This window comes from Mobula birostris, chromosome 7, assembly GCF_030028105.1.
Source record: "Mobula birostris isolate sMobBir1 chromosome 7, sMobBir1.hap1, whole genome shotgun sequence".
Taxonomy (NCBI): Eukaryota; Metazoa; Chordata; class Chondrichthyes; order Myliobatiformes; family Myliobatidae; genus Mobula; species Mobula birostris.
In genome coordinates, this window is record NC_092376.1 from 104,726,548 (window position 1) to 104,734,301 (window position 7,754).

Sequence of the window (7,754 nt, forward strand, 5' to 3'; positions counted from 1 at the left end):
AGAAGGTCTTGAATGGGGTCTTTATAAGTGTGGGAAAGGGCAGGAGCTGAGTAGAGTGTGACAATTTAAGCAGGTTGTTAAACAACAGTCAGAAAGTGAAAGTTGGTTATATAGTGGTTGGGGTGATATAGTGAGAGATTTAGAAAGGGCAGCTGAGTGGAGGGGGGAGTTGTTGGGCATGGGATGCTGTTTTCAATAATGACACTGCTGAAAGTTGGTGTGGAGAAGGAGAAGGGAGTTGTAGGGAGGTTTTGCCCAGAAGGAAGCAGAAGAGAATAGCAAGAAACTCAAAGGTAAGGGAAACACAGGGAAAGGATTTCAGAGCTGTGTAGTTCCTTGACAGTGAGAGGAATTTCAGACCCTTCAGGGGTGAGCCATCACTGAGGCATTAACCAGTCCCAGGAGATGGACACAATGATGACTTTGGTGTCAGAGTTTGTATTCTGCATGCATTGAAAACTATTCCTTAACTTTAACACAGTAAAAATTAAGTAATTCGGTTTAGTTCACATGATGAACCTCAACATGCCTAACTTCATAGTCCCAAGTTTTATTCTGAATTATGTTTTAGTCTTTGAAATGTGACATAGTGTCTTCATAGAACTGTAGAGTCACACAGCACGGAGAGAGGCTTTTCAGCCCATTGAGACTGCACTGGCCTTCACTACACTATTCCCGTGTTAGTTTCCTTCTCAAGGAAATTTACAGACAGAGGAGTGAACATCATTTGAAAGCTTAACTTCAGGTTTATCACTATTCAACAGTACACATCTATACAGCTAAACAAAACCACATTCCTCAGGGGCCAAGGTGCACAGCACAATGCAAGGATCACATACAGCGTCAAAATGTAAAGGTCCAGAATTCAGTGGCCATGGCACTTCTCATGGCATGCATGATTAGCTTAGCGTTCCTCAGTTTAAAGTGCAAACATATTTTCCCTTGTAACCTGCTGGAATTGTGAGCTGATAATGGAAAGAGAAAGGGAAAAGGCTGACTGTGGTCTACTGAGTCAGGCTATAATTTTGTACTTCCTGAGCAAATTATATGGATTTAGAGGTAAGGCAGAAAATGGGAGTAAAGTAAACTGTGTGAATTTCTTACCAAATCAAGAAAAGAAGGAATAACAAAATGAGTGAAAGAATGATTTAATTTTACATGTTAAAATTTCAAAATAATACCCCACTTAAAATAATCATTCATTTTCTGGGCTAGAGAGCTGATTGCTAGATATTGATGATCATGATGTTGCTAAAGGGATGTTAAACTAGGGGTCATAAAACCTAATTATCCACGATAACCTTAATTGGCAATGAAGCAGGCAAACACAACATTCTGAGATGCTTAAAGGTGAGCTACCACTTTTATTTTATTGATTTTATGATAGGAAATGATATAAGGTTACGGAATTATTAAATTCACTGAAAGGTGCATTTTGATGTTCTTGAAGGATTATTTCAGCTCAGGACCTCCTACCTAGTCTTATCATGTGGATAAGTCATAACAATTATCTCTAGTGTTAGTTAATTATTTTGCCCAGTTTAAACAAGAATGCCAAGAACAGTTTATATTTAAAGGGTGCCCTTAACTTAATGAATCTTCCCAAGGTAATTATGGGATTCAGATGAGAAGAGAATTCATTATTTAACTCAGCCACAAAGAACACTATTATTCAAATTGGAACTTGAATGAGAGATAAAGAATTGGGCAAGGAGATAATGCTTGCAGAAAGGAATGGCATGATGTTGTTATCATGCGCTGCTGATGAGGATGATCTGCGAACATGATTGGGGGGGTATGGGTTTATTATTGTCCCATGTACTAAGATGCAGTGAAAAGCTTTCATTAGGTGTGCTATCCAAGCAGAGTGACCAATTTATTAGGTATCTTCTGTACTGAGTATATATTTGTGGTCTTCTGCTGCTGTATCCCACCCACTTCAAAGTTTAAAGTGCTGTGCATTCAGAGATGCTCTTTTACACACCACTATTGTGACATGTAATTATTTGAATTACTTTAGCTTTCCTGTCAGTTTGAACCTGTCTGGACATTTTCCTCTAACCTCTCTCATTAGCAAGGCATTTTCACCCTTAGAACTGCCACTCTCTGGATTATTTTTTGTTTCTCGCACCATTCTCTGCAAACTCTAAAGTCTATTGTGCATGAAAATCCTGGGAGATCAGCAGATTCTGAGATACTTAAACCACCCTGTCTGGCACTAACAATCATTCCACAGTCAAAGTCCTTTAGATCACATTTCTTTCCCATTCTGGCATTTGGTCTAAACAATAACTGGACCTCTTAACCACGTCTGCATGCTTTTATGAATTGAATTGCAGCCACGTGATTACAAGCAAGTTAACATGTGTACATAGTAAAGTGGCACTGAGTGGATAAGAACATTGAGGTAGTACAAATAAGAGAATGCAGAATATAGTTTTGCAGTACCAGAGAAAATGCAGTGGAAACAGACAAGTAAAATGCAATGTCCATGATGAGGTAGATTGGGAGACTGAGAGTTCATTTTTATTGTATGAGAGGTGTGTTCAAGATTCTGTTAACAATGGAATAGAAGCTGTTCTTGAGTCTGGTGGTTGTGCTCTCATGCTTTTGCATGTTCTGCCCACCAGGAAAGAGGAGAGCAGAGATAACCTGGTTTTGGAGGGGTCTTTGATTATGCTGGCTGCTTCCCCAAGGTAGAAGAATATTGGACTGTGTCAATGGAGGGGATGCTCATTTATGTGGTCGACTTGACTGCATCTACAACCCTTGACACTTTCTTGCATTTGTGAGCAGAGCAGTTACCATACAAAAGTGTGATGCATCTGTATAAGATGCTCTTTGGTGCAGTCTTTAGGGACATCTGAAGTCATTCTGGACACACTGGGAGGAAAGACCCTGGGAGATGTTGGAGCAAAGTGAGAGGGGTTTTGAACAGAGGTGTAGTTGGGAGAGAATATGTGAGTGAAAAGCAAGACCAGGGAGTCTGGAAAGGAAATGGCTCCCTTTCACTTTTGGGCTTCCTGCATTTCCAAGAGCTTGGAGACCTCCAGCAATAGCCAGAAGTTCCTGGGCTTGATTCTGACCTGGCACATGAGTTGATTATCTAACTGAGCTATTGTTTATCAGCATAGCATGCTAACAAAGATACAAATCTGCAATGAATTGCACCACATCAGGAAATTATATCTATTTAATTTTAAATTCCAAGCCCAGCCAGTCAGCAGCACTGATCAGGTCAATCATCACAACAAATAATTTGTTGTATCTCATTAGTTACACAGACACACAATTCCTGTTCCACTTGTTCAAACTTGGTCATGATTACAACTTCTCATTCTTCTGCAGCTCACACCTGTTAATCCACTTGCAACATGCAAAAAAAAGTGTCAGTTTCCCATCCACACCCTCCTCCTGAATATTGTATTGTGTATTATTTTTTGTTGCTTGTTTCCTTCTTGATAATGCTGTCCCATCTATCATGGGGAAGGCTTAAAAATTCTGGATGTGCCCACACTATGCAGATATACTCTCACCACTGGTTTAGTTATGTAACAAGCATCACTTTGAAAATAGCCTTTAGGTGCATTGGTTGGCAACTTTGCCATTTCTTTAGTGTTGTTCTGTCTTACAAGGCTGACTTGCTTGCTCAGAGCTCTACCCAACATGGGTGGAATGTGTGCAAGGAGGCAGCTGGATTCGAACCTGGGACCTCTTACTCTGAAGTCTGGGTGTGGATACCACTACACCACCTGGCACAGTCAACTCTGAAGATGTACTTAAATGCAATTGCTGGATTCCCCAAAGCAGATTTGTCCGGCTGCCCCCCTGTGTGTCATTACTTTTGCCTGTACTTTCACAGGAGTTCATTTGGGATATGGGTTAGCTATTGTGGAAGGTGATGAATTTGTACTTGCATGGCATCTGTAACTTCCACATGACATCTCAATGTCAATTAAATACAATTATCAAATCCAGTTGACTGTTATGATGCCAGAAGCAAACTACACATTAAAAACAATGTAGGATTAGTACAAAACAGGTAGTTGATAGTTATTCGATGGATCAAAGGACCTTGTAGCAGCAAATTTGATCCATACTGAAAACAAAGCAATTGCCACCAGCCTGCAACCCCACAGAGTTGTTATACTTGTGTGACACCCCCACAGCTCCAGTAATTGCTCTGAAGTGTGGAATTCCCTGTTTCGATTCTTTATTAGCAATTAGCAAATAAGGATTATCGAGCGTTAGCTCAGCGGTCAGCAAAGATATGACCTCTGTGGTTCCAAGCTACAAACTGTCATGAAATAAGCTTGAATATATGTTTTACCCTCTTTTTTAACCCCCCCCAACTAAAGTGACTGGCCACTATAATACACGTAATCGACACCAGCACAGAATACATGGCACCTACAGTCCTGTTTCTGTGCTTCATACTGTACATCTATGACTCTTTGATCAGATACTATCCCAATATGGACACTAGCACTAAATAACCACTCATTGTACTCAGCTCCTAGTTTCAATGTGTCTATTCTTCCCTTTTCCCATGTACTATCTCAATGTGCTTACGTTTTGAAATGATCTGTGTAGATGGCATGTAAGACAGAGTTTTTCACTGTGTCCTGGTATCTATACAATTGAACAGTGCCAGGGTATATGTATTACACTTTTGGTGGCATAGTGGTGCACCAGTTAGAACTGCTGCTGCTTAGCTCCAGCAACTTGGTTCACTTCTGATCCCAGATGTGTCTATGTGGAGTTTGCTCTGGCTGTGTGCGTTTCCCACAGGTGTACCAGTTTTCACCCACATCCCGAAGTTATGTTGGTTGATAAGTTAATTGACCAGAGTAAATTGCCCATAGCGTGGGTAGGAGACAGGGGAATCGGGAGAATCGGTAACGTGAGAAAAAAATAAATTTAATGAAAATTAGTGAAATTAGTAATAATGATGGATGACTCTGAACTGGCATAGATTCTGGACTCAATGTGTGAACAACTGCTTTTTATGTTGTAAGGAAACACAGATTTTTTCACCCATAGCAACACAAAATGCTGGAGGATCTCCACTGGTCAAACAGCATCTGTGGAAATAAATAATTGGTTGACGTTTCAGGCCGAGACCTTTCTCAGGAGTGAAAAGGAAGGGGGAGATACCAGAATAAAAAGGTAGGGGGAGGGGGAGGAGGTTGCCTAGAAAGTAATAGGTGAAGCTAAGTTGGTAGGAAAGGTAAAGAGCTGGAGAGGAAGCAATCTGATAGGAGAGGTGAATGGACCATTGGAGAAAGGAAAGGAAAAGGGATTCCAAGGTTGTTATAGGTAGGTGAGAAGAGGTAAAAGGCCAGAGTGGGGAATAGAAGAAGAGGGGGAGGGAATATTTTTTACCGGAAGGAGAAATTGATATTCATGCTATGAGGTTGGAGGCTACCTAGACAGAATATAATATATTGCTCCTTCACCACGAGGATGTCCTTATCTTGGCACAAGAGGAGACCATAGACCAACATGTCAGAATGGGAATGGAAATTGGAATTATGATGTTAGGCCACTGGGAAGTTCTGCTTTGGCCTATGGTGCAGAGGAGCTTGGTGAACCACAATTTATGATATGTTTCACCAATGTAAAGGAGACTTCATTGGGAGCACTGGACTCAATGGACGACCCCAGCAGATTCATAAGTGAAATATTGCCTCATGTGGAAGGACTGTTTGGAGCCCTGCATGGAGATTTCAAGGATAAGTTCCAGGAATGATATTACTGAGGAGGGACTAGTGGACAAGGGAATCATGGAGGGAGCAAGTCCTACAGAAAACGAAGTGGTGGGGGCGGGAGTGTAGGTAAAGGTATGTTTAGTCATAGGGTCCCTTTGGAGATGGCCGAAGTTGTGGAGGATGATGTGCTGGATGTGGAGGCTCACGGAGTGGTAGGTAAGGACAAGAGGAACTCTATCACTGTCAAGTCAGTGGGAAGATGGTGTGAGCATGGATACTCGGGAAATAGAGGAGATGTGGGTGAAGGCAGCATTAATACTGGAGGAGGGTAACTCTGTTCTGTGAAGAAGGAGGACATCTCTGATGTCCTGGAAAAGAAAGCATTGTGGGGACAGATGAGGTGGAGTTGAAGGAACTGACAAAGTGAATAGCATTTTTACAGGAGATGGGTTGGGAAGAGGTATATTCAAGATAATCATGGAAATCAGTAGGTTTATATCAGATGTTGGTTGACAACTTGTCTTCAGAGATGGAGAGTGAGAAAGAGAGAGAGAGATCGAGAAAGGGAAGGGAGGTGTTAGAAATGGGCCAAGTAAATATAAAGGGCAAGGTGAAAGTTAGAAGCAAAATTGATGACAACAACAAGTTCAGCATGGGTACATGAAGTAGTGCAAATGTAGAGGTCAATGTAGGGGAGGAAGAGTTGGGGATTATTACCAGGGAAAGCTTGGAACATGGACTGTTCTACATAACCAACAAAGAGGCAGGCATAGCTGGGGCCAATGGCTACCCCTCAAGTCAGGAGAAAACAGGAGGAGCTGAAGCAAAAGTTGTTGAGGGTGAAGACTAGTTCTGCTGGACTGAGGAGGATGGTGGCAGAAGGAAACTGGTTGGTTCTTTCATTGAGAAAGAAGCGGAGGGTTTTGTGATGTTCTTGATGGGGGATCAAAGTTTATAGGAACGGAACATCTCTGGTGAAGATGAGGCTGTCAGGCCAAGGAATTGAAAGTCACTGAGGAATCAGGAGCATGAGACCAGTCAGGAATGTAGATGGGAAGGGACTGAACTAAGGGGGATAGAATGGAGTTGAGATATGAGGACATGAGCTCAGTGGGGCTGGAACTGGCAGAGACAATAAGCCTACCCGAACAGTCAGATTTGTGGATCTTGGGTAGGAGGTAGGAGTGAACAGTGCAGGGTAAGGAAGCTATGAATTTGGTGACAGATGATGGGAGTTCTCCAGGGATGATGAGGTCAGAGATGGTCCAGAGTGGGGTCTTCTTCAAGAGATAGGTACAAGGAGGTGTTTGAGAGTTGCCATCTGGCCTCACCCATTTAGTTCTTGAAACCAAATGCATTCTCCTCTTATGTCTCTGGTGTTGATTCAGGAATTAATTCAACCCAAACATTGGAGGGAACTTCTCTGGTCTTAGTCTCAGATCTGACAGACATGTCCGGATGTCAGTTTAACCACTCACTGACTACCTGTGGAGTGCAACAGTTTACCAGTGTTGGACTGAGTCCACATCCAGGTTATGTGTCAGTTCTGTTGAGTGTGAAGCAAGTGCATAGTCACCGCAGTTCGGCTGCCACCTAATTGAAGGTCCTAGGATTAGTCAACATCTTTAATATTCAGGTAGTTGAGTTCACCCAGTCAATAGCCAGCATATTGTATAGGCTGGGTCATTTGCCCTGGGACTGATAGAAGTACATGTTTAGGAGCCGTGTTGATAGGATAGATAGTTAAAGTCCTTTTACCCATTGGAAGGTATCTGGAGAAGAAGGATGCTTATGTGAGAATGTTGTTCTTGGACTACAGTTCAGCATTCAACACCATAGTTCCATCCAGGCTCGACAAGAAGCTCAGAGATCTTGGCCTTCATCCTGCCTTGTGCATCTGGATCCTGGACATCCTGTCAGATCGCCAGCAGGTGGTAAGAGTGGACTCCCTCACCTCCATCCTTCTGACTCTCTATACAGGAGACCCCAGGGCTGTGTCCTAAGCCCCCTCCTTTACTCCCTGTATACCCATGACTGTATCGT